General features: G+C 40.0%; 1 protein-coding gene across 11 annotated transcripts in view; it reads right to left on the minus strand.

Moving 5' to 3' along the window:
• Positions 1-27,238, minus strand: part of PTPN3 (protein tyrosine phosphatase non-receptor type 3) — a 178,587-nt gene that overhangs the window by 91,965 nt on the left and 59,384 nt on the right. Inside the window, exon 1 of one of the 11 annotated variants that reach the window (XM_052704224.1) lies at positions 26,572-26,700. The exons of 9 other annotated variants lie outside the window; for them this stretch is intronic. The gene's annotated coding sequence lies outside the window, so the exon portion shown is untranslated. Of the gene's footprint in view, positions 1-26,567; positions 26,701-27,238 lie in introns of those variants that run through there. One more of the 11 variants, XM_052704230.1, reaches the window with a different exon arrangement.

Below are 27,238 nucleotides of genomic sequence, written 5' to 3' on the forward strand. Positions count from 1 at the left end.
ATAAGCTCACAGGAACAAAAAACTTAACCACAGAAAGAGGTTAATGTTTTCCAAGCACATTAAATGCATTTCTGAACAAGTTTGGTTATGCGTGGCTTCCCCAAGAATTAAGCTGCAGCCAAGCGGAACGAAAATAATGTGTTTTCTTTCACTTTTGTATTGAAGACCGACTTTTTAAAGAGGCCTTTTCCATTTCCGCTTTTCATGTCTTTGCAACTCACTTAGGAACTATTGGTAAAGAAACTTATGAGCCAATTCTCAGCATAACTATCGTTAGCATGTTTGCTACCAACAAATTAAATCAAGAACAGCTTTTCTGCTTATATTCTTTTCGACCTTCTACGTAGAATCACATGACACAACTACAAACTCCTGAAAAATACAATAATCATCATTCATTCAACAGAACCATTATGTAAATGGAGATGTACATATGCACATATGTTTTCTTCCTCCTCTGAAAGAGACTGCTGTCCTCTAAGCATTCTCATATTTTCTTTAGAATCACACCTGAAAACTCATGGTTCTGTGTTGGTCTACTGAAAATTCCAATACTACAGAGCATGGGAATGTCATTTATGAAAAGTTAGCACTACTCATTCTGGAGGACTGAATTTGAGGAACGGGAAGGGCAGAAACGCAAATGTGGGTGGAAAATGGCAAAAAATGGGCAATTTGGGGCTTAAAAAGGCCAAAATGGGCAATTTTGGGGTTAGGAGAACCAAAAATGGGCAATTTGGGGTTCAGAAGGGCCGAAAATGAGCATTTCGGGGTTCAGAAGGGCCGAAATGGGCATTACTTGCATTATCTGAGTAACCTCAACTAAAAATGAGTATTTTAATTACAAAGTCCTGTACAACATTTCAGTAAGGGTTACATTTTATGGCTACCTGTTGCTTTATTCAAAACATATGAAATAAAATCATAGAACGTGTTGAGCTGGAAGAGACCTAAAACGATTGTGGAGTTCAACTCCTGGCTCCACACAGGGTTACTCAAAACTGAAACCTTATATCTGAGAGCGTGGTCGAGATGCTCCTTCAGCTCCAGTAATTTGGTGCCACAACCACTGCCCTGTGGAGCCTGTTTCATGCTCACCACCTTTAGTGAGCCTTTTCCAAACACCCAACCTCCACACCCCTCCAATGAACAATGAATACCCCCACTCCATGTTGTACACCCTGAATTTTGGAGAAAAAAAAAAAACAACATGACTGGGAATACAAAGACAGGTAACACATTTAAGATGTCTTTGTACCGATTTATAGCCCTACAAAAACAACATAAATGGGCTTTATCATGCAAAAGCTTTCCCTGTTTACTGACTGAAATGACCTCCCAAATAATCATCACAAAAAACAACCCTAAAAATCCAATTTATAAACCACACTCTGACTCTTCCTCCCATACACTGAAGTATTATTTACACATTTTGAAGCCATATCTATCACCAATGCTTTTTAATGAGGGTTAGATCATTAAGCCAGCTTTCCTGAATGGAAGCCTGAAATTTAACTAAACATCCATGAAAACAAGTTTCTCTTTTCACCTTCTACAGAGACAACTCACCTTTTTCACATTACCAATATGAAAGTACGTCTCACCATTAACTTAAAATGCAGCTCTAATGCCTCATAAGAAAATCCCACTAAATATTTAACCACAATGTAATATTTGCAAGTTTTCGCTCAAATTAAAAGGGCATTTCTAAAGCCACAAGCAAAGTAAAAAGATAAGCTCATTTTGAGCAATGCACACGGGTTATCACTAACTCCTTAACTATAGTTATTTCTCACAGATTTTGCCTGACAAACTTTGCTCAGAAGTCACACAGAAAGGCATCTGGGAAGCCATTAGTATCAGGTGGTAAAACTTGCATCACTAGAGAGAAAAATCAACTAAACCATAAATACAGAACATCTATGAAATATAAAAGCACAAAAGCTTCAGATGAAGAAACATTGAAGCTTATGGTATAAAAATACCTCCAGATTAAGATATAAAGCATTAGAGGATCCAGTGCTGTAGAATCTTCTTACTTAGAGCAGAAATTAAAGTTAATACCCACATCTCCAAAGCAGTAGCTGCAAGTTCTCCAAACATCATTCCTAAGACGCACAGCAATTTTAAAAATTCTCACACCACTGCAAGTGCTGAACTAATACATAAGACTTACAAAGTGTTTTGCAAGTCTTCCCCAGACTTCACTTAAACCTTCAGCTATAACATATTTCAGGTAAACTTGTATTGCCAAAATATTTGATAGAAATCCAGCTGTTCTGAACTCCAGAATTAGTAAGACCGCACACAAATGTCAAAGGTGGAGTGAAGGAGAGGAGTGGGAAATAAGACATTCCTCAGCATTAATCCTGGCATTGCACTAGTGCAGATAGACCACACAGCTAGTGTGGAAGCTAGTGCAGATAGACCACACAGCACACCAAACCACCAAATCTAAACTCAGCTCTGCTGCCTGGTACTTACACATCTGGATAGGAGCTAAACAGACATAACTCCAAAAAAACAAGCTTCAACATTTGCTACGACATAGGGTCTGGAAACAGTAAGTAAGGATGGACCAAGTGCCTAAAGAGAGAATAAATATTTATAGCTAGCAATGGATGATTTCTATTGATATGAAGCTTTTTGAAGAGCTCAATGCATTCACTCAGTCAAAGAGGAGAATGCAAGGTAGTAGAAGATCCTGTTAGAAGTTCTTTACATGAGGGGAAGATGGTGGATATAGAATTACTATAGCCTCTCTGCGGCATGTCCAGCAGCAAGACTGCTTATCTGAAAACTTATCTTGAAATCAGATAGCCTGGAGGCAACTAAATTCTAGAAGATGTTACTGATGGAAAGACAATACTGACCATCAATGTCAGTACTCTGGTTCTTAAGCATCATTTAACTCAAGTTCTGCGCAAAACACATCAGTCACATTCACAAAGGATCAAACCAACTTGTACCAATGACTCTTCAAACTTCAGGCCCACACAACCAACCTCACCAATTCTGCTTTATAAACATAGAACTGAACTGCGCCGTTAAGGCAATGCATGATCCAACACATCACTTGACACAACGTGAAGCATCACAGTCAGACCTTAGATACCAGATCAGCAGTAGGACAGTGATACTATCTGTTAGAATGAGTCAGAGGGGAAAAAAAAAGAAGAATGAACAGAAGGAAAAAAGCAATTGAACTAATAGCGGAGCTTTCTCCCTATTCTATTCAAGTATTGTAAAATACAGATGAGGATGAACACAATGCTTTCAAATTCTCAGTAGTTTTTACTGCTCAGAAGAGATGCCTTGTTTATTTTGAAACATATTTATAAAATAACACCTGAAAACATTGTGCTCACTTCAATAATGGCTCATTGCTACATTTCCTGCTCCACAGGAACTGGAGAATTCAGGAACTCGATGGCTTCCTCTATAGTCTGCTTCTACTTGAAACACTACAGCAGCTTAAAAGATAACTGGCTCACAGAATAAAGCAAGACCTATCATTAATTTTTTCCTAAATAATGCCTTTTGGGGCTACAAATGATACTTATCATGTCAAATAGACACTGCAGTGTGAAAATAGAAGTTTGCCTTCCTTAGCTCAGTTTTATTTTACGTTAAGAACTCTGAAAATTTGAAGAATGAAAAAGCTCAGTTTGATCAGAAGTTGAGCTCTGCAGTGCCCAACAATAACATATCTCATAAACAGTTCAGGATACACTGAAACATACAAAGAGAAATCTTTTTTACTTTCACGCTGTAAAATATGAAGCTGCACAGACAGCCACACTATGCAGATAACTAACAGGTAACAGGTAAATAAATAATTTATGCCCTAAAATCTTCAAAAACAAGAGTAAGCAATCACCACTGAACTTTACAGAGAAAAACTACTGAAATATTCTGAAAATTAACGTGTCAAATTGATCAAAACACTTAAGTTGAAATACAAAAAGTCCTTGTATTCTGTTAGTGGGCAATAAACTACACAAAAGTACTGCATGACATACGAGAGCCACCATGACAAGTTTAGTACCAACTACAGTTGTGATAACTAGCAAAATTTTGATCATTTGCATTATAGGTTGAGGAAAGAATGCATACACAAATATCTGAAATCTCTTATAGGTATAACAGATATATCCAATAATACTTCCAAATGGCAAATACTACACTTTCATATACTCACATTGTGACATTAGTCAAGAAATCTCAGATATGTTCTACTTGGTTTAAAAAACAAAGGGAAAACACTCAACATAAAACAAGGATTATTCACATAAATGCTGCATTATCCACTAAGCTTGCTGGTGTCAATCTCTCTTACAGTACACAAAAAGATATTATTTTTTCCTCCACTTTGAGAAGTCACCATGACAAAAAACTTTGCTGAAAATGTCAGAAAAAAAAAATCAACTCCACGTAAGATGTTCCCTTATGTAAGACATGATGCTTTGCAACAGACAAGTTAAAGTTACTGTCCATTACAAAACTGCTGATCTACATTCAAGCATGGTATGTAATTTGGTAATAGCTCTGCAGCATAGTAGTCAAGAACTTCAAAAATGCATACATATGGTTTACAGATAATCTCATACTATTTTGACTATTACAGGTATGTTAAATAACAAAAACGAATAAAAATTTTCCTCATATCTCTACTGTATGCTTAGAATAGATTTCCTATATACCGACCAGCTTAGCAAAGGACCTCTTTCTACAATTGTTCCCTCCGATGAATACATTTTCCTGACAAAGCTTCAAATGACACATAATGAAGTTACCAAATATCTAATTCTTTTCAGTAGGAATGATGTTCTTGTATACTACATTTCAGCACTTTTGCTTACAGAAAAAAAGTTGGTCTTAAAAAAAAAAAAAAAAAAAAAAAGGCAGGGAAACAAGGCTGTAGAGAGAAAAACAGAACAGCAGATTCAATACCTAAATGTCTGTTTTTATTTCTAATGTCACCAAAGGCATTTTGTGAACAAGCTTATTTTCTCCAAATTGAACACGGATCACAACTGCACTACAATTGCCCAAGCATACATCTGTAACACAAATTTAAGAGCAAGCAGCACACTGCAGGTAACTGGCTGGTGAATAAACTTAAAAGCTTGCTGCTACCTACAGTGCTGTTAAATGCCACAGCTTAAATGAAAGAACTGAACACAGCTGAAATCTGCTAATAAATTCTGACGGCAGCAGTGACTGTCAACCACCGGAAAGCCCAAGGGAAGAGGAGGAGGAGGAGGACAAAAGCATTAATCGCAATAAAAATAGTACAAATGCCACATAAAGCTAACTCTACTTTTAAAGAGAACATTAAATGGGTCATGAAGTTCCCCAATGTATTGCTACAGCACCAAGAAAACTGCCTAAATTGACTGAGATTGCTCTTGAATGGGCACAGTTCAAGATCAAACATGGCTTCATAATCCTGTATGAAATCTACCTGCCACTTGACAACAGTGGGATGCAAAGTAAACAGCAAATAAGGAGCAGGAGGAGCAGTCTCAGAACATCAACACACTCTGCAGTATGCAAAGCCTGGTGGAGTTCCTGCATTAGGATTTTCATAAGACCGACCAATATGAAAAACAAAACTGCACAGATGCCCTTCAGAACTGTTCAATATTTATAATGCTGCCCAGCTGTTAGCTAAAACAGTTTCTGTTGTTTTCACAAAACCTCAGACCCAGGCATGCAGCAGCCAAGTCTGATGACTGAATTTTTCTGCTGAAAATGGTACTAAGCAGAGAAACTCAAGCAGGTTGAGTCATTTTTAATTACATGCTAGATTTTGAGCAGCACTCTTGACCCCTAGACAAACCCAAATTAAAGCTCTGCACCCCTCTCCAGGATCTTCTATTAATGATCATTACACATTTTCTTTCTTAGCACAATATAGGACAGTATACCATCCAAACATGCAGGTTTCTGCTTTGTTGGTTTTGGTTTTTTGGTTTTTTTTGGGGAAGAAAGCATTCCTACTGGAGAATGTCTGGACAAAACAAACAAACAAACAAAAAAACTCCTGTGTTAGCGAGCACAAGACACTCCTCAGAATCACTGAATTATTCTTCTGCAACCAGACTCTGCCTCCAGACTTCATGGAACTGTTTCCTATATATTCATGCTTCACACGTCACAGTCCATGTTCTGCCACAAGCTTTTAAAACACATTCTCTCAAGCATGACAAAAGACTTCCTATGCTATAAAGCTTACAGCCACAAAAGATCCCCAAACGGATCTAGTGCAAAGCATTGGAAATTGTGCAGCTAACCACAGAATACTATTGAAAAAGATGGGAGAATAACCTAACCACAGCAATTCTTTTAAAAGAAGGAAGGACACAACTACAGACATGAAATTCTAAGGTTATCTTTTGGAGGGATCTTAAAACTGAGAACTTAACTTAGAACTTTGGGTACAGAAAAAAAAAAGAAATCTTTAGAATAGAGTCGCACTCAAATTTATCTTCCAGGACTGCTCAAAACGACAGAAGTTCTAAAGATTTCGAAGCCTCATAAGACTATTTTATTTGAAAGAATTGTGCAATGTTTTACTTCTGATACTACAGGAAAAAGCTTGAAAATGTGTCACAGAAGCCTCAGAACTCAAAGCCAGAAGCTAAACACTGTGAGGAAATTAATGTAACTCCTGATACTTCGATCATAACTTCTATACATTCAGATCAGCAAACTGGAAGGGACTACGGAAGAACAACTTCTCCAGAAAGTTTACAACCATGACATTTTGTAAATCTTCAGGAAGAAAAAACAAACCAAGGCGAAAAGGCAGCCTAAGAACATCTGCAACTTCGTAAACAGTTGCCATGGAAGTATAGTTTTCTGCTACTCCTTCTGCATGCATCTTCTTCTGATCTCTCTCTCTGTTTAGGATCAGCTGAAAAATTTATACTTTAAGCTGACCAAAACACATTTCCTTCTTTGTTGCTGTTGCAAAGACTTCAAAGCTCCCAGAATCACATCAATATGTTATCATTCACCTAATAAGATCAGTGTTTCAGTGGAACTGGCTGCACCCTATTGTTGCATATCTTACTGCATGGAATGACAGGCCCGAAAAAAACACCACCACTACCAAAAAATGGCTAGCAATTTGTCCTACCTCTGCACATATTAGGCCGTCCACATTTTAAAAAGAGCAATTCCTACACATAGCAAAGAAAAAGTTAGTGTAAACACATGACTGTTCACATTGTAGCTTGCAAACTATTTGTGCTTTCTGTTTTCCCATCAGCATTTAAACAGTGTATGCTTTAGACCCAAGAAATCTAAACATTTATGTCTTTATATCCCTGCTAAGTAATTTTTTCATCACACTACAAGATTAACATGCACCTAGTGACCATAGCATAGCACACCACAGGGAAACGGTTCTGAAAAACACTACCCCAGAATAGATAATACCGCATCTTCCCTCTACCGCAGATGAACCATCTTTTAGTCAGGTTGTTCCTTTGTACAAATTAACCCCACACCCAGAGAGTCAAACAGCACATCATGGTCAGCACACACACTGAGTCCCAGAGGGTTGGCTGGGCCAGAAAGCACAAAAATGGGCCTGCAGCTCATGGCTGGAGCTGCAGTAGAGCACAAGTTGCTGCAGGGCACCATTTTGGAATGGGGACTTGGCAAAGGTCTTCTTGCTCTCCAGAAGAGCACTCTGTTGTTTTGGGTTTTTGTATTTGACTATTGTAGTGACATATAGTGCATTCACATAAAATTCAAGCCCACTGAGGGATATCTTGTTGTTCATTTTTAAACGCATCTCCCCAACTAATGATCTTCCTGTTGCTATCTCAAGTAACATAAGCTTCTTGAACCTTGTCTTTATGAGCTTGTTAAAGCTCCCATACACAGCAAGGCTCATCTCATTTGCAGGATTAAACCACCTCCTTATTTTAGAATGAATCCATGCTATCCTCTACATAGGAACTGTTGCTATTTTTCAGAGCTACAAACCACCTTCCAACTTCAAGTTCCAAATCAGTGAATTTGTGAGATGATGCCAAGAATTTTTAAAAGCACACACAAAAACTGCATTTTGCCAAGTATATCTTACATTTCCCAACCCTTCCTATTTCAGCATTTTTTATTTCTAGCTGGCAGGTAGAATATTTATCTCCTTCCCTCAAAGCAACCTTAGCATGGTGTGGCAACTGATTACAGAGGAATGCAGACAATGGGCCAACTTTGCTGCTTTATGCTAAAACAGAAGCAAAACGGGAGAGCTTGCTTAGACAGTGCTGAGATCCAATTTCTCTCTGGCAGTTGCCCCACCGTTAGGTACCTCTGCATAGCTGTGATAATGAGTAATGCCTCCCAACAGGCAAATTCCTCAAAACACAGTATGGAAGGGCTGGAAGAGACAGAGGGAGTTCACTGCAGCTCTTATCGGGTTAGAGCTATAGTCACAGCCCAGTTGCACCAAGAAATAGGACAGAAGTTCAGAATCACTATTGTTCTGTCATTAGTTTGTCTTTCACAACACCGCAATCCATCATAAGTATATTTTAAAATGAAGGCATGTAAAAAAATTACTTTGGAACACAGTATTGTGTTGCCAAATCTAGTCAAGCAACCAAAAACAACTGCTATAGCAGATCAGTGACAAGACAGCCCATTTCTCTGAAAAGAACTGCTTGTCATAAGAGTTTTAAAGGAGAAATTAATTTGAAATAAATTCTCCAAATGATTTTATCAGGCTTATTTTGTGTCAGTAACTGAATTAAGTAGCAACTTCATTTTAAAAGCTATTACCTAACTTTATATAGATTTGTAATATTTCAGCTTATGTTAAGGTCAGTAACAATGACCCTTATCCCAGGCTGCTTACCCTATATCATACATCTATAGAACTACTCAACTTTGTTTATTTGCTTAGTTGCTCTCCGAGTGCAAAATGTACCTTACCACCACCACATAGGTGGTCTGCTTGCCCACAAGAACTTTGTGAATGTGACATTAATATTTGCACTTGAGGAATGCACTCAATCCAAATCTGATCTCTGGAACCATATTACAGATTTTGGCCAATGCCATACACATTTTAATTAGTAAGCTCTAGAATTTTACCTAGGCAACTTTGTCTCTTGAAAATAGACAAAAAAAAAAAAAAAATTGTTAACTTTAGGAAGTAAGAGGGATTAGCTGTCAAATCCAGCCAAAACTTCCAATGAAATTGATATGTAAGGTATCTAGCCTTCAACCAGGAAAAATTCATGCTGTGGACTTCAGTCTCTCTTCTGAAGCAAGATGTCAAGAACAAGAATCCTTTAGAAATAAATGCAATATAAAAGACTACACAGAATAAGTAGTAGAACAGCTTTATTGCTAACTGAATGTGGTTGCAGATTGGCTGCATATCCAGCCCCTGTAATCAAAAAATTGCCAAATAGAATCACATCAGTATGTGTGAAGTGGAAGTGGAAGCATGGGAGAACTCCAAGGCAGATCACCAGCAGGGACAAAGTTCAAGACTCCTAGGAAAAAACACAATGACTACCTCCTGGTTTGATTACACTCATTAAAAAAAAAAAAAAAAAAAAAAAAAAAGTTTTCCCTAAAGTCTTAAAAGCATTGCATCAGTTAATGTTTAAATGACAAAACATGCATGTTGCTCTGACATTAATTCCTTTTTTTTTTTAGATACAAAGAACACGGTGGTACTACTTGATAGAATAAATTCTCAGCTATGAAACACTTTTTCAACATAGTCTTCACCATCAGCAATGAACCTCCATGCAACAATCATACAAATTCACACCAGCATGGGTGACTATTTCACAGCTGCTATGATGGTGTCATTGCTAAGAAAATTTTCCACACACAGCCCACTTTTCATTAACAGATGAAAGTCAGAAGGCACCAAATCTGGACTATGCAGTGCATGTGGTTCAGTGGTCCACCCAAGATTGCAATGTGCTTCATGGTCTTCAGACTGCTATGATGCTTTGTATAATTGTGTGGTAAGGACAAGATTATCTTCAAGAGTTCCCTTGTTGTAACCTACTGGTTTGATGGATGAGTCAATTAAGATGCTATTCATTTTGTCATGTGAAAGAAGGCTGCTTGGAACATGGCTTGTCTTTCACATCACCACTGTTGTACCACTCTCCACCCCACTGTGCTTGCATCCACTGTTTGGTCTCCAGAAAAGTTCACTAAATGTTAATGAATGTCAATAGGTGCCATTTTTTCCCCAAAAGCAGGAATTCTATGACACACTTTTGCTTTGTATACACTTCCTTGTAGGAAGCCATTTCATCAGACTGCCTCTCTGCTGCCATCTGTCACACAGCATCAGAACGTAATGGAATACTGGGGGGGAGGGCCAACCCCTACTGCTTTACCACCACCATCTGCCTCTGACATAATAGGCCAACATAAAATAGGAGGCATTGCTTTCAGAGCAGCCAGTATACACCAATTTCTGATGCAGGTTCTGAACTGTACAGGGTTTTTTGAACACGCAGAAGATGAGGAATGAAACCAAGTAGTCAATGAATAAAAACAGAGTGAGATGGACTGGAACAAAGCAAAGAACAACTAAAGTATGACAGCAAGGCAGATAGTGGAAGAGGAAGAAGTTACATAAGATAGTGGAAGGATGCTATCTTGCATCTTCAAAAAAAGATGAAGACAGTTTGTTCCTGATTTAGAGAAGCAGAGTTAAAAAAAATTAAGATGAGTGATGTTTCCATTTGTTCAAATCCTTACCAGCACTGTAAGAAAAAAGTCTGCATTACTTTTTCTGTTGTGTTGACTTTTTGCCTTTTTTTGGAGGGGGCTTTTTTTTTTTTTTTTTTTTAATAGGCCACTTACTGTGAAATACATTAGTTCTATTATTTTGTTTTTTAAACAGCCTTAGAATTTTAAGTACCTGCCGTGAAATTCCCTTCTCAAGGACTTGACAGCATGATTCCATGCTGAGCCCGATTTCCCCCCCCAAAATGAAGAGAGTCTCTACTAGCTCATCTGGGAAAAATCAGCACTGCCTTTGAGTTCTAGTCAAACAGTATTATCTGCTGTGTAGTAGGGACTCAGAGGCATCTCATTCAATTATTTGGCACTCTCATGGCTGAATTTGTCATCTTTTCCTAGAACATTGCTCAAATATGTAGTACACACACAGCTGGCTCACAGTGACCAGACATGGGCGTTACCTTCCATGCCAGACATGCATTGCTATGCTTAGATTTTAGCTTGTTTTACAAACAGATAAAGCTTTGACCTATTCAAGTGCAAAATATTTTGCCAAAGTTCACTTTAACACTTTCAGATCAATTTTCCAACATCACCTTATTGCCATCCCTAGAAAGAGAAGGAAAGTGCAGAACAATAAATGTGGCAGCTCCAACCAACAGCATAATTACAGCTGTCACATTGGACCATACTAATTACCTTCTCCCACTCTAAGCTTCCAGTCATTTCAGCACAAAACAGTTTAGCAAATAATCCTTCTCTTACCAAGAAAGGATGCTAAATGGTCAATGCTAAGTTATTAAGCAAAAAGCTGACAAAATTACTAAAATATTACAAATTAATATGCGACAGTATACTAAGCTTCTAAGAATTACATTTGCAGATGCACGTGCACTATGTGCATTCTTATGTGGGTCTGAATCAGGAGCCACACTGTAACTTGCTCTATCAGAAAAAGGTTATTAACTTTATAGTTATTTTCAAATAGTTGGAAAGATAAGATCAGGATTTCAAAGCAGCTGGAGTCCCAGTAAGACTGTAGCACCATTATGAGGTAAACTCATGAGACCAGCCACAAACCATTAATTTTAATCCAGATCCCTCTTCTTCAGCTACACTGTTACTAAATCCAAGGAATTCAGTATCACAATAGCTCTTGTAACAAACCCCATGAAGAAAGGATTGAGAACATTTACAACCAAGAAAATTAAGTATTTTCTGGATTAAGACAAAGTCACAGTTAATGAAATTACAGGAAAAAAAAGATCAAAAATTAATTGTTATATTACAGCCTGCTGAGACCTCACCTGAGGGTGACAATTACTCGAGAGCAATAAAAGAAATGAAAACAACGGAACTGTCTGTTATTCTTGGCAAAATATTCATTGTGAAGTTTTGAAAGGTCACTCCCAGCTGATCACTTTCCTCTAATAACCTTTTGGCAATGCAAACATCTGCAAGCACACTTTGCTTCCAATACCATCAACTTCCTTGTGCTGCCCGCTAGCCCAGAAATCAGCTTCAGAACCGAATACGTAAGAGAGCCTCCTCCCCACGCCCCGGACTCTGGCCCTCCCTTCTGCATGTCTCAGAAAGCAGCAGTGCCTCTCCCTGCCCCACGGCTGCTGAACACTGAGATGTGTGCTGCTACAGGAAGTTTGCTTTCTTATTGCTGGCAAGAAGCCTGAAGCGAATCCTGTGCATTCCCTGCTGAAAAAAAAAATAAAAAAAATTTAAAAAAATAGACTAATTGGCAAGAGCAGGCATTTCAAACAGGCAGCTTCTTTGAGTGTTAGCTTGTTTGAGAATCTCTCCTTCCTTTCTCCCTCATCCCAGGAAGTTGTCAGCTAAATTATTCTATTTACAGTTGTGCAAGCAGTAGTTAATTATAAATCTAGCTATCGATACAGAAAGGTGACAGCACGCCACCGCCTGAAGTAGTGCTATCTGCTTGAAGGAGTCTGTGATGGCTGCTGTTGCGCTAACAAGTCAGGAAAGAGTAGGAAACATCCACACCAGCTTCTCTTCTCTTCTCATGAACACAATGAAAATACCTCACTTCCAGATTGAACAACAGGTCCTATAGTGGGTAGTTGCCAGGAAGAAAAAAAAAAAAAGGTATGGCTGATCCAGATGCAAAAGAAGAAAAAAAGATCTGAAACAAGAAAAGAAAAAACAACAGGAACAATACAGGAGATAAGTGGGGGGCGGGGGGGAGGGGGAGAAGAACAACTTTTACTTGAGAGGAATGCTAAACTTGTAACTGTTTCTCCCCCCCCTGAACTGCTCTTTTACAAGCTGGAACAACAGCCACGGTTTTTTTAAAAAAGAAAAAAAAAAAAAAGAAGAGCCCACAAGCAAAAGCAGTTAAGGAAGATGGAGTCATTATAAAGGAGGCATAAAAGGTATATCCATATTCATGCAATAGTTGTTGGCTGCAAAGTTGAACATTTGAAACTACCTGCCAAAAGTTGCTATCCAAGCTCAGCACAAATCATAACCAAACAATGTAATACCTACATTTAATTTCACATGCCATAAGAGACAGGACTACACATAAGATTGAATATTTATTTTCCCGTAAAGCTGTTTACATGACTTATCTCCAGTAAGAGATACAAAAGATTTATTCGTACAGTCAGGTCTAAATTTTCAGGTTTTCTGGCATACTGTACACATTTCATTTCTTATTCACAAAGACATCAACACACTGACATAAATCTTAGCAATATTTCCTAAGCTATTTTGCGAGCAAAATTACTTCAACAAACTTGAAATCCTAGCTACAGTACTGTTAGAAGGAATAACAATAGCGTACTTTGAAGGTTGAATGATTTCTCCAAGTATCTGCTGGGGCAAAACCAAAAAGACTTGCTCCAGGAAGGCAAACTATGAACGCTGGGCATTTTGAAAACAGCAAGTTGAAAAAACAAGTAGGAAACATAACATGAAACAGTCAAAGTGTCTTAAAAATGTGTATGTATCTCACCGCCATTCATAAGTTTGTCTTAACATGCTCAGTTTGTTCTGCAATCAATACATATATTCACACACATAAACATACACACACACACGTACCACACCATAAAATCCTCCTCATTCAAGCATCCATCATTAACATGTAACCAATAACAAAGGAAAATATAAAGGCTCTGGTGCTACTAGCCAAATGTTTTCTGATTATATTTGAAATAAGCATTTTTAAATACTACTTTATCAAGAAAAACCCTTTCAGGATTACCCTCAGTTGGAGAGCTCTTCCTACATTTCAGATTCTGCTCTCAAAAATAACCAGGTACCAGTTCTACTTGTCTCAGTATTGCAATATATTAATATATATAAATATATTTCTATATTAGAGAAATAATGTTATCAGCCTTAGAAGTATCACTGGGTAGCGGTAAAGTTTGGTACTGGTGTATTTATTTCCCACATCCTTTTCATCAGGAAAAAAAAGTATTATTTCAATATGATCAATGCCATTTTCACAGTGTTCATTTACCACCAGTATTTTATAAAAAGCCTGGTTATACATGACCTACATTACAGAATTACAGAAAAGTTCCTTTGGAATGGATCTCCAGAGATCATCAGATCCAACTGTTCTTAAAAGCAAGGCTTTAAATTAGGTCTTCCAAGGTGTCATCAAGTCAAATCTCAAATATTTCCACAACAAGCAAGACTCCATCACTTTTCTCAGCAACCTATTCCAGGACAAATAATTTTCCTTCTATTCAGGCATCTTACAAAAAAAAAAAAAAAAAAAAAAAAAAAAAAAAAAAAAAAAAAAAAGCACTCCAAATACCAGGAGCAGTACACAAGTTGTTTAATACAGTAAAAGTTTCGCCTTCAAGTTTAAACACACCATACTATTGGATAACACAGGCTAAGTGAGGACTGTGAAAACTCTGTACTGTGAGAACTATCCCAAACTGGACAACTATCATGTCTTAGCACCAGCAGTGCAGCAGACACAGATAGGTATTAGTAGCTAATGCCTACAGAATATTTATTTTAATTAATTACTGCTAACAATATATGTAACTACTCTTTTTCTTTTTATTAAAGACATTACTGAATAATTTGCAATATATTAGTGACCCCTTTGGTGGCTGCCTCTGGCACCCCAAACTGCCAAGGCACACAGGTGTGCATGGGAAGTTCCTGATCACTTGCATACCCTCTCACCACTTCCAGGGACTGGGCTTGCTTCACTCTGTGCAGAGTACAACTTCACAACAGATAAGGCAGATGACTTCCCTGCAGTCTGCTAAAAAAGCAACTGTTCACCAGTATCAGACAGAACACCATGCAACAGTCCAGCTACTTGGGATATAAATGCTGCAGTCAATGACTCTTATATTTAATCATCAGTTGCATCATTTACCCTTCACTGGTGTCCCATCACTTTGTGACAGTCATGCATCTTGAAAGTGTCCTATTTCATATGCATATTAAGTATGCAAGTTCCAGAAGTTAACAGAACATTTAAATACTACAGATGCTATAACCCATAAGGCATGTTTAGCTTCTAACAGCTGGGACAGAACTAACAGGTTTTCTCTTCTAGAAGCAAAACCAAAAAATACCACCTTGAAAGAGAACAGCAACCCATCTTCACTAACAGTGCTAATACAACACAGTAGTACAAAAGTGGAAGTTTCTGAGCAGAATTGTATCTGAAAATGGTGGTGACCACAATGGAAACATGTTGATCTGTGTACAGTGCAACAAGAAACCCTAGTTTGCCTGCAAGTCTTTCTTTTCACAATCCTAGAATGCAGTGTCTCCAAACAAGAGCTCTTCCTTTCTTCTGGTCCCCCTCCCTCTCAAGCCCTTAAGTCTCACATATATTTCAGTACTGCCAGGCCTCTCTCTTTTCTTGCTCAGCTTTCAGTTAGAGGATGCAGAGGGGACACAACAGAGGTAGACCTAGAACCCTAATCAAGAACCTGCTCTCTCATCACCCAGTGGGTACAATAGAATAAGAATCTGCTGAATCCCACACTTTAGGCCTTCCCCTAAGGCAAGCACTAACCCAACAGCCATTTCTGTATGCCAGTCTTTTGATAGCACTTAGCTTAATAAGCAGCAGACCCGGAGATTAACAGAATATGGATGAATATCCACTAGCACATGCTTCAGACAAGAAAACAGTATCAGGAGTTGAATGTTCATTTGATCCAACATTGTTTGGAATCACCCAACAGCACACAAAAAAATAAAAGTACCAAAGAAACAGAAGCTTTCACGTTGCACACTCATTGGGTACCTACTGCCCAAAGAGATCTTAAACAACGAGAGGGAAGAGACCAGTGAAACTGGGCCCGTTGCACTGGCTGACCTCACTTACTGGTGAGAGGCATGTTTGCCGGTCCCCTTGAAGCTACTATCTGAGCAATGCAGTAAAACCGGCTTTTTTTATTTCCTAAGAGAGGACTTCAACCTTGCGTTAGAAGGTACAGCAAACTGTTGCTAAGATTGTTTCTCTCCTTGCTGCCAAAAGCCAATGCACTTCCCTGAGCAACATGAACCATATATAACCAAATAAGACCCCTACACACTTGTAGGCCTTGCAGCTCATGAACATCAGCAGCTCTACAGCTGATCTAGGACTGTGACAGTCAAGTCAACAAAAGTGAACACGGAAACGCATTCTTCAGGGATCCTGTAATGTTTGGCCAACAATCTGCTTGTGTACAGAAAATGTTTAGGATAAGTATGTTAACTTGAGCTTAGAAGTAATTTTACCTACATTAAGAAAGGGGATGAAACAGTTTGGCATTCAAATCAGTGTTTTCTGTTTAGGAATGCTTGAAGTCACAGGAAAAAACAGGGGACAAAAAAAAAAAAAAAACCTACTTTTGCCTTTGATAAATGAGTTGTTGCACTTGACAGCCTCCAAGAAACATGCCAATTTCTCTTTTTCACACCATCATAACACAGCTTATATTTGCCTTTGGCTGCTTTCTTTAGACACCCAAAAGAGAAATCTTAAATATCTCTTCTTATATAAGATTTATTTCCTGGGTAATTAGGAAGAAAAAAAAAAAAAAAAAACACACACACACAGATAAATCGACCTTAGAATAGAACCGGACTCTACTCTAAACAAGTCAAACACCTAAACAGACACTAGTTAACAAGTAACAGAGTTGTAACTGATAGCAGTAACAAAATCTCTCGCTGTTCAAAATACCCCATGATACAGCTAACATCACACTGGGCCTTACAAGATTCTAAAGCCTTCTTGCTAAGCCCTCAGTTCATTAATTAATCTAAACAGATGTTGACAGATTTCATCCATCAGGACTCCTTTTAAGAAGGAGTCAGACTCCTCATTGGTCAACTAAGAGAAGTAGAACATTAAATGAGCTTTTCTTATACAGAAAGGTCATTCAGAATCAGAAATTCTACGTAATTAGCAGCAACTCATTCTAGGTACAAATCGTCTTTATTGACAGTTCTATTCTGAATATACCTGCCTTCATATTCTATTGAATCATGCTATTTGATTACCACAAAACTCCAGCTTTCTCTGAAGTCAAGTGTTTCAAACTACACTTGATTTCTAAACGTGCAACCAGTGACACCTTTACTGTAAAACCAGATGCCCCCCTAATAAACAGAGTTCACTAATTTCCCAGCTTTTAAACAACTTTGTAAATGAAGTCAGTTCAAATTGATTAGAAGAAAATTACTTAACTTTCACGTTACAAATTGTAGTATTTACACCATATCAATATGTAATAATTTTAAAAATAATAAAATTAAAAAAAAATTAAAAACACCTCAATGAAAGAAGAAATTTGCTTTAGCGGTCAGGACAACACAGGAAATTGGAACACTGCTTCCTGCACTTTTGCTCTACACTCATTGCACTCAAGTAACAGAACAAAAATCCTTAGAAAGGCACAAACTTTTTAGAACACTCAGTTTGACACTTGGCTAGAACAGCAAAACAAGTCTCCCATCTTAAATAGTTAGAAATTAAGCATGGATGTTCACTTACACATTACCTAACATACCAATACAGAATTAAATCTTCAAGAACATAGGGGGACAAAAGGAACTGTAAGTGCTGTGTGCTTGATACAACAGGTGATGGCTGTAGGAAAAGCATGATTTCACAACATACAGCTATCCTCACACTAAGCTCATAGATAGCTTGCTGCAAAGTTGCTATGCAGAATGGAAAAGCGTATCTGTAAATAGCTGGGGAATGATTATTTAGTGGTGTTCAACAAAAGCACATACTGTCAACAAAAATAGCCTGTTGCCAATACATATGGAGATGAGCGTCTGTTTCATGTTTTAAAGAAACTTGATGCTGCAACCCTCTGTGTTCAGCCATCACTGATGTTACAATCATCCTCCTTCATCCCAGGGAGATGCTAGCTGGCAGATACAGGGCACTAGCTGAAGGTAGCTTGCAGGTAGCTGGCTCAGTGTTTCTTTGCTGAGTAGTAGCAGCACAATCATCAGCTCTGCCAGCTAGGTGTGCCTTCGTTCAAAGGTTCCAAGCAGCAGGACAATGAAAAATGTAAATATTTATCTGAAAATTAGGAAAGTTATATCTGCCAAGGAAAAAACTAAGAATACACAAACTTTCCCATTATTAAATGCTTCCTACTTACAAAAAAACAAAACAAAACAAAACAAAAAACAACACTATTCCATACAGTTCTAGAGTCCTAACAGTTCCAAGTGTCAAAACACCACCAGCTTCCTTCAGGTAGATTTTTTTTCCCCACATGCACACTTGTGGAGAAATTCAAGATGAACAGCAAACACACAAACAAAGCTGGAGACTAAACTTAAAATCCACTGAACGTAATGAACAGAAAGCTGTAATTAAAACAGCTGTGGAAATATCACTGCCAAGTTCTGAAATCTGTCGTGATTTTTGGTCTCTTGCCACACCAGTAGTGCACCCTGACTGGCACAGTCCCACAGACTCTCTCTGTGCTTATGAAATTCTCTGGCAACTGCTTCAAAAAACAACTAACTGTGTTGCCAAAGACAAACAAATCTAAAAGGAAGAAGAATCAGTTGCTAAAGTTTGTTTAAAAAAAAAAAAAAAATCACACTCCACCATGGCTATAAATTTAAAAAGCACTCCTGTGTACAGTCCCATTTAGCCAGCACTTACAGATCTAGAACTCCTCAGTGATACTTCAAATCTCATTTGCGGAGACACAAAGTACTAATTTTCTCCTCCACCATACAGCTGCTCCCATAATTAAAAATTGTAGTAAGTGTTGACACTCATACAGATGTAGAAATAGAAACCAACTACATACATCCAATACTTCAGATAAAAATACTAAGGTTAAGAAAAATGTGTATACCTCCACAACCAGCCTAAGCTGTGGTGTCAGACTATTGTAGAAAAGGTTTTTAACTAGATTGTGAAACTCACGTATCAGTGAATTCTTAGTAATTTTTTTTAAGATGCAAAACATTGTATTTACATAAACATTCTGCAGGGAAGAAAACTTTGCATTCCTTAATAAACTGGGATCGATCTATAAAAGTACTCCACATAGATGTGATCTCTTTTCAGATACATCCTGAACAACATACAAGATTATTCTGAGAGCACTTATGCTCTACTTAAACTGGAGTTCATCAGTAAGTTTCCACCAAGCAGAGTTTGTGATGCGGTCTTCTGAGGCATCTGAGAAATCCATAGTTAAAGGGGTCACTACACAAAACAGACTGACTGAAACACCAGCTGAGCTTAATGCATCATCCAAATTTGCAGGAGTAAGATTCTAACGGTTGCATCAATGAAAGACTTAAGAGAATTCAGATTTGTAACTGAGTTGTGAATAAACAAGGGTGGAGACCTTAAAATCTTAAGCAAACAACAGTAGTTTAAAGACAGCCAGGTGAAAGAGCAAACTATCAGAATTTAAGACTTCAACAAGATTTAGTTCTAAGCATTGTCTGATAATTAACATCCACTAAAGTTCTAGACCCACAAATATGAAACGAGAGACAACAGATGTTTGAACTATATCCTACTGAGTTAACCCACACTCCAGACCAAAACTTTAGTCAAAAATTTTAACAGAGGTGCTTTAATAAAGCTTTGCAGCAATCATTGCAGGAAGTATATGTGAAAACTAGAAATTGTCCCATTCTATACACAAGAACACAAAGCCAATCAAGATGACTTGTGCTCATGAGGTTGCTGCAAAGATGCCTTTCTTTTCTAAAGCAAACGTGGACTAACACATTCTAAAATAATAGCATGGCAATAAGGCAAGCTGTACTTTAGCATGTGCTAGCTGATCTTCAGCTTGACTAGAGTACAGCCGGCTTTATCTGCAGACTGGAGACTTTGAGTGTGCTCTTTAGAGCATCAGCAACACATTTGAGAAAGCATTCCCTTCCAGGCAAATTAATATAGCACCGATGCAACCACAGCAACCAAAAGATCCCTGTTGAGTGCTTAACTCTAGGTACACATCCAAGCTTGCCTACAGCCAAAAGTGGTGGTTCTACTTGTACCATTATGGTTCAAGAACTTCCATCTACTATATGCAAAAATCTAAAATAAAACTAGGGAAAACATTTCTTACTAACACAGATGTTGAAATAAAAGCTGATCACAGATTTATTCAATACTTGGGATAGAAATACTAAGCTTAAAAGGAAAAAAAAAAATATATCAAATCCCAGAGACCAGGTCTCCGCATAATCAGTGCTAAGAGCTGGGAGATGCCCAGTACTGAACAATGGGATCCATATTCACAACTGCAGGCAAAACAACACAAGTGGTACAGAACAAAAACCCACACGGATACAACTCACAGCTCACACTCCCAACTTTGATTCATAAAATGCGTCACTCCACAGAATGTAACCGTCTCACAAAACTTGCTAGGGAAACAGCCCTGGTTACTCATCACAGCTGGGTGTTACAAGCTGCTTGTTTTCCATAACTCCACACAAGCAGCCCAGCATTTGTCTGAGAGCAGAAGGAGAGGGCAGCAGGAAATCAGTGAACAAGATGCCAAATCAGAATCACTTTAATACTTTTAAGTGCACCTAGAACATCATTTCACTTATTACTGAAATACTTAAGCATTGATTTCACTTTCTCATAACTGCCCTTCTTTCACAGCTATTTTACAAAAGTCTTATTCAGTCCTGGTTGGTAGTGCACATAATAAAGAGACTTGAAAATAAGCTTTTTGATAAATTTATAGCTGTAGCTTTACTTGGTGCACATGGCATGATGTCCTTGTTATGTTAGGTACTGTGGAGGTACCCAGCCCTGGTAATACTGCTGGCACTCAAAGCTGCACCAAGCCAATTGGAACTACATTTCCAACAACAAAAGTTGAAGCATTTTATGATTTGCACCAGTTTTACCACTTCTCCTTCAGAAAATCAAAAATAATAATGAAACATCATAGTTCATCTCAATTCAGAAATAAAGCATTTTATCATCCTTGAAAGTTCACGCAAACTCAAGGAAGAATAAATAATCAGTTTTATATTGCATTAAAACAGAACAGCAGAGGAAAGCAATAACTACTTTTTGTATATCTAATTGCTTTTGCCTTACAGAAAGCATAGTACACTAATTTTGTTTTCACTTCTAACGAGGAAAAATCCCTCCTGTACAATTTTACTGCCTACTTTGGTAACACGTGTACAATTATGAACTAACAACATCCCTGTAACTGTTAAATTACTATTAAATACTACATAGCATTGATAAATACTGATTGTCTGACTAGCCTTATAATGCACAGCTCACCAAGCTGAGTTAGGAAAACAACAGCTGGATGTTGATAAATCTGGTAAAAAGCAAGTGACTGTGTCAATGGTAACTACATCATCTCCTGAAACACATTCAATTGATTGATGCAAGCAGGCATACAACATACTACTTTGCTGTATTTCTGCTCTGTGATGTAAGGAATGGTACCTGTTTATCTTTTGGCAAAGCAGCAACTTCCAAGAAGCCCTGAATTCCTTCTGCTAGAACATTGATTATACCCTTTTAGCTTGAAGAGTTCCTCTAAATTCTAGATTCTGAAATAATTTCCTCAGCTTGTCTTTTAGCCATGCTTCGCAGCCTGGGATACTCTTTTTCTCTCTCTACCATATGTTGCTGTAAGTGCTTGTATGAAACCTAAACTTGTCAGGAGAGGAAAATGATAACAGTTATGGCTAACATGGGAGATTAACGGATACCTGGGCCAAGTATGAGCTTCGCTATTTCCTGTGATTTCTATTTTGTCTGTAAAACTCCGTTACCTGTCCAAATCCTTTTAATCTTCCTACTGAAAAGAGATTTTGAGAATTTATACAAGGGAGACCTAGTCACAGAAATCATCAGAGTAGTCCAATTATAGTTATCTTCATTTCAGAGGCAATCAGATGCTGGCTTCAAATTAAGCGGTCTACAGCTGGCAGAGGTCCATCACACTCCTCATTCGGTTCTATGTTCTCCTGTTAAACCAACGATGAGAGGATTCTTATCTAATATAGACCCGTAAAAGGAGTGTTGTTACCAGACATGAGGCATGAAGAGACAGCAACACCACGTGAGAACAGACTGTCCTAGAATTGCAGACATGGGCCATGCCTTAGCCAAAGCCTGAAGAATTATCAGCATGGTGAAAATACAGATACATATCTTCATTTCCCCCAACTTTTTTTCTTGAAAGTTTTAAAATACCTCCCATGTCTTATTGAGAATTTGTATTCTTACTGTATGCCCAGAACCCAGATTTCACTTAGGCTTCTTAAACATCTAAGCCAAGTGCAAGTGAGACTCACAAGATGAAGTAGAGCAGAGCACTGAATGCCTGCTGCATCACAGAGACTCACAGCATGGCTGAGGCTGGCAGGGCCCTCTGGGTCTATCTGTGCTCCAGCAGGAACACCCAAAGCAAGGTGACCAGGCCACACCCAGGCAGCTTCTGAAGATCTCTAAGGAGACCCCACAAGCTCTAGACAGCCTGCACCAGTGCTTCATCTCTTACACAGCTCACAAGTGCTGCCTAGTGTTCAGAGGGAACCTTCTATGTTGCAGTTTGCGCCCACTGCCTCTTGTCTTGGCACTGTGAACACTGAAAAGAATTTGGCTCCATTTTCATTACATCCTCTCTTCAAATACTTATAGATGCTGCCGAGGTTCCCCCTGAGCCTCCTCTATTCTAGGTTAAGTCCCAGCTCTCTCATAGGAGAGATGTTCCAGTCTCTGCACCATCTTGGTGACCTTATATTCAACTCTCTCCATTACATTCACATCTTTCTTCCACTGTGGGCCCCAAAACTGGATACAGCATTCCAGCTGTGGCCTCACCAGTGCTCCTAAGGTTTGGAACTTTCTCTTCAGTCATCTTGGTTCAGCAGATGGGAATCCTTTGTTTCCATTACCCATTCACAATACTCAGAAATCTACAACAAAAACTAGCAAATATGCCTGACCAGACTTCAGCACAGCTCAAGCCACTGAGTTATGTGAAGAAACATCTGTATTTTCCTTTTGGAAAAAGATTCTTCAAGGTTTGTATCTAATTCACATACAGGAAGAAAACAAAATTAAGACCAAAAAGCCTCATAAGGCAAGCTACAAGAGAATTTTTCATATACTATCAGATTTCCTATTATTTCAAGTAGCACTTTACGTGCAAAGATGTGAAAGAAAAACAAATGGAATACAAAGCCCTATAGAGGACACATGACAAAGTTTAATATTACAATGCTAATAATAGAAATTAGAACACCCTGTAATGTTCAGTACAAGCTGATATGAAGCCAATGGTATCTTAGAGTACGGGAAGACTAAATTATCTCAAGAGAAGTCAGGATGGAACTTGCAGCACATCTGTTACTCCACTCCTATGCCTCCACGCCTGCTCCTTCCCTTCAGCAAACACCCCAACAGAAAACATTAACCCACCTCTCATTAATTCACACTTGTCATGAGGTAAGTCTGTACACACCTTGGGCTTTTCTGGGCCTTGATAACAAGAAACACAGCAGCTAATGAAAAGCATTCAACTCCAAAACAGAACCACAGGCAGTGTTTGTGGCTGACACTAACACTTTCACACAGCTTGGGCTAGGCTGCTTGGTAGACTCCAGGCTGTAGTTCCATGCAAATAACTGAAAAATGCCATTCTCTTGCTTTTCCACTTCAACGCAAACTTGTCAGTAAATATTATATGGTCTGATTTTGGGTGGTCCTGTGCAGAGCCAGCAGTCGGACTCAATGATCCTTACGGTTCCTTTCCAACTTAAGATGTTCTACAATTCTATGACCACGCAGTGTCCTTTCTGACTGTCTCAGTTCTCATCTGTACGGCTGTAAAGTGTATGAAATTCTTTCGTACAGGAAAACATGGCACAAGATTCCAATAAAACCTACAATGGGCACTCCAAATAATAAGGTTGGTAACAATTATCCTCCTGAACCATTAAAACTCTGTTTCCTTTTAACTGCTCAATTTGTAATGGGTAAATAGTCCCATAAGTGGGTGCTAGCATTTGAGTACACACCAAACAGCTGTGCACCGTATCTGCACTCAGTCCACCCCACAGAATTCAGCATTGGTGGTTTCTGCATACAACACTTCCAGTGTAAGGTTACTCATGTAGTGTCGGTGAACAGCTATCTACCCATCAATACAGAAAGTAGGTCACAGCTTACAAACGTACAGACAACCGTCTCTATTAAGTATTGATTATTAAGAAAAACCACCCAAGATTTTCAACATTTAGGCACAACTTCAGACGAGTGGAAGAGAGAAAAGCAACATTTACCATGTGACAACCTTCAAGCATAGACAAGAAAGCAATGTCACCACCACCACACCAGCTTTCCCGTTATCATTTTCTGCACTCAGCATCATTGTCAACACACTGATAATTTCAGAACCAAGAAAACAGAACGATAATTTAAGAAGCAGTTATGTAGCTTCCTGGATATGCCACTACATTACAGCGTTTGCTTAAATGCAGTCATATGACTGTCCTAATTTGCACCAGAAGTATTCTGGAGGCTGAGTGCAAACAGCAGTTCTTGTTAAGTACAACATGTCATTGTGATAGTACCCAAAAGTTCTGCTCTGAAACACAAGCTCCAGTCCTCCAGTCCTCAGACGTGCAAAAAAGGTGATAACAGGCACCAAATAAGCTCTTCTTATATCTCAGAGGGAGATGACAAGTGCTAAGAGATTTTCCAGGAAATCATCACCAGTAATTATTACAGTGCTTTATGATACAAAATTCACTTCATTTGAAGAAACAAACAGTTTTGATTATCTGTTTTATTCAGCGTGCTTTGAAATACTTGGAATATCACATTTCTCTTACGAACTATAAAACAAAGATGAATCATAGAATCATTTGAGTTGGAAGGGACCCTTAAAGGCCATCTAGCGCAACTCCTCTGCAGTGAACAGGCATACTTACAACAGATCAGGGTGCTCAGAGACCCACCCTGCCTGACCTCAAGAGTCTCCAGGGATGGGGCATCCACTACCTTTCTAGGCAACATTTCAGTGCCTCACTACTCTGATTGCAAAAATCTTCTTTCTCCCGTCCAATCTAAATCTCCCCTCTTTTAGTATGAAATCATTCCCCCTTGTCCTATCATAACAGACCGTGCTAAAGAGTCTGTCCCCCCCTTTCTACTTACAGTCCCCTGCTTTAGACACTGAAAGGCCACTCTCAGGTCTTCTCTTCTCCAGGCTGAACAGCCACAGCTCTCTCAGCCTGTTCTTGCAGGAGAAGCGTCCCATCTCTTGGATCATTTTTGCGACTCTCCTCTGGATGAGCTCCAACAGGTTCACACCTCTCCTGTACTGAGGACTCCACAAGCGGATGCAGTTCTCTAGGTGAAGCCTCACCAGTGCAGAGCAGAGGGGCAGGATCACTTTCCTCACCCTGCTGCCCATGATTCCCAGGATGCAGTTCACTTTCTGAACTGCAATGGCACACCGCTGGCTGATATTCAGCTTGTCATCCTCCACTAACCCCAAAGCCTTGTCAGTACCAGACCTATCTCTCACCTGTACACCAAGATACTTCTGCCACAAGACAGCACAATAGCATACCAACATCAGAAAAATCATTATTAATTTCATCAGTAAGCCCTTTCATGCAGGTGATCAGACAGACCTTTTCCCTCCACATTCCTTTCGGTAAGGGTTTCCCTTCGGACCAGAGCCACCAAGGCAGTAGGGGCAACGTGTTCCCCCCTGGTTTCAGATATATCTACACGCATATTTAAAGTGAAAGCGCATCTCTATCCCACGGCAGCATAAGTGCGCCTACTCCAAAGACACTTCTTATCAATAACTTTTCTATTCAACAGCACACAACTTTAACACCTCTACCATACACCTTTCTAGAGCAAAGACTGTTTGGGGCAGCAGCATTTAGCATTACCAAAGCACTAAGTTACGCCGATCCGTGTTACACAGGTATGAGAGCAGAAAGAACAAACGGAGCGGTGCCCCAGCCCCAGCACGGCGGGAGCTCAGTAGGAGAAGGTGGGACAGAGACAGCCGAGCCTGCGGAAACCCAGCCCGCCCCACTGCCCCGTCGCGGCGCAGGGCCGAAAGGACGAAGGGCAGCGGGCGGAGCCCCGCCGCGCCCCGAGCCGCCCGCTGACAGCCGGCACCGCGCTCGGCACCGCGCTCAGCCCCGCTGCCCGGAACAGCCGCCGCTCTCCAGCGCCCGCCCCGCGGAGCCCGGAGCGCAGGGCACGGCAGCCCCGACCACCCAGTTGCGCCCCGGCAGCGCCAACTTTTCCCGCGACCGGCTCCCGCCCAGCCCGGTACCTGCCTCGCAGCCACTCCCCCGCCCCCGGGGGCGCGGAAGGCCGTTGCGGCCGCCGCCACGACGAACACCAAAGCGAGCAGGTGCGGAGCGCGGCACCGCCGGGACCGCCGCCGCCGGCTCCTGCGCTTTGGGCTGGGCGGGGCGGGGCGGGGCGGGGCGGGGCGCGGCGGGGAGCGAGGACGCCCGCCCGCCCGCCCGCTACCGCCTCCTAGCGGGGAGCGGCGACAGCTCCGGTCGGGCCCCTATCCTCATCGGCTGCACTCGGAGAGCTTCGGCTCTTTCCGCAGTTTCCGGGAGAAGCGCGGCCGATGTCCTGCGGCCGAGCGAGGTGCGATACCGCCGGACGGGACTTGAGTGAAACCAAGCTGTGGGGCAGCGGTCGCTCCCACAGCTGTACCCCAGATTCGGGGCACGGGGGAGTCTCAGTGCTTGCTGCCCACGGGGAGACCACGTTGGCTGCCCCGCTAGGCAAGGATCTGACTAATCGATGTCCTTTTGTCTCGCCTCCTCATCCTACCATGAGGTGAACTTGTGCCCGCAGCGCCAGCAGGCTGCCCGGGATGCCAGGTGTGGGCACGCTGTCATGCAGAAATGTGGGCTCCAGCCCTGACAGCAGCCGATTGTGTCAGAGCTGCTCTGCACCACGCTAATTAGCTGTGCCTTTCAGCAG

Source organism: Tympanuchus pallidicinctus, unplaced genomic scaffold, assembly GCF_026119805.1.
Source record: "Tympanuchus pallidicinctus isolate F22 unplaced genomic scaffold, pur_lepc_1.0 scaffold5, whole genome shotgun sequence".
In the NCBI taxonomy this organism is placed as follows: domain Eukaryota; kingdom Metazoa; phylum Chordata; class Aves; order Galliformes; family Phasianidae; genus Tympanuchus; species Tympanuchus pallidicinctus.